This window comes from Tiliqua scincoides, chromosome 1 (genome assembly GCF_035046505.1).
Source record: "Tiliqua scincoides isolate rTilSci1 chromosome 1, rTilSci1.hap2, whole genome shotgun sequence".
NCBI classification, from domain to species: Eukaryota; Metazoa; Chordata; class Lepidosauria; order Squamata; family Scincidae; genus Tiliqua; species Tiliqua scincoides.
The window spans coordinates 297,264,759-297,265,625 of record NC_089821.1 but is presented as its reverse complement, the minus strand read 5'-3'; the positions used below and the strand labels follow the sequence as shown (position 1 = coordinate 297,265,625).

At 50.1% G+C, this 867-nt stretch overlaps 1 pseudogene; it reads right to left on the bottom strand.

Annotated features, from left to right (window-relative positions):
* Positions 1–549: 549 nt before the first annotated feature.
* Positions 550–666, bottom strand: LOC136637320 (5S ribosomal RNA; annotated as a pseudogene).
* Positions 667–867: the final 201 nt, after the last annotated feature.

The following is an 867-nucleotide window of genomic DNA, read 5'->3' as shown; positions in this document are numbered from 1 at the left end:
CTGTCCATCCCCTGCATAATTTTGTATGTCTCAATCATGTCCCCACTCAGGCGTCTCTTTTCCCCTTGGCTTCATATATTGCTCATTCCACTAGGCAGTTTGTTGTTCATTCCATTCTTATCTTGTTGTCCAGCATGTCTCCTGCAATGCTGTCTTTTAAGTTAACCCATTGGTACTATGTCAAGTCACCCCTGTTCCATCCTCCATCCAAGGCACCGCTGTTTGCACCAGCAGGCAGGACAAAAACACCCCACAAACCCCTTTCCTTTCCAGTCTTCCCAAGTGCTACTGAAGCTGCTGAAGCCTGAACAGGCACTGGTATGGTACCCAGCATAGCAATGACTCCAGATGTGTCCATCAGCGCTGATAGGTTGGCGGCAGAGGTGTGTTGTGGGTGGGGAGAGAGAGGGGAGGCCAGAAGGCATTTCAGGGAGGAGAGGAGGAGAACAGGGAAGAGAACAGGACTGGGGAGAGGGTGGATTCCAGTAGCAGTGATTTGTGCCAGGATCATATGGTTGGCAACCTTCAGTCTCGAAAGACTATGATATAAGCCTACAGCACCCAGTGTTCGCAGGCGGTCTCCCATCCAAGTACTAACCAGGCCTGACCCTGCTTAGCTTCCAAGATCAGACGAGATTGGGCATGTGCAGGGTAACAGCTGCCAGGATCCTTTCCCCACTTTTGAACCCTTCTCCATTCCTTTTCCCTTCTTGAATTTACACCACAAAAATAGCTGGTGTAGGTGTAAGGTGACCCATAGGTGATCAGGCAGCCTATCAGGGGGTAAAAAAAAAAAATAACCTGCTGGATCACCCCCCCCCCACACACACACACACACCATTACCACAACATACAGTGTGTGGCTCT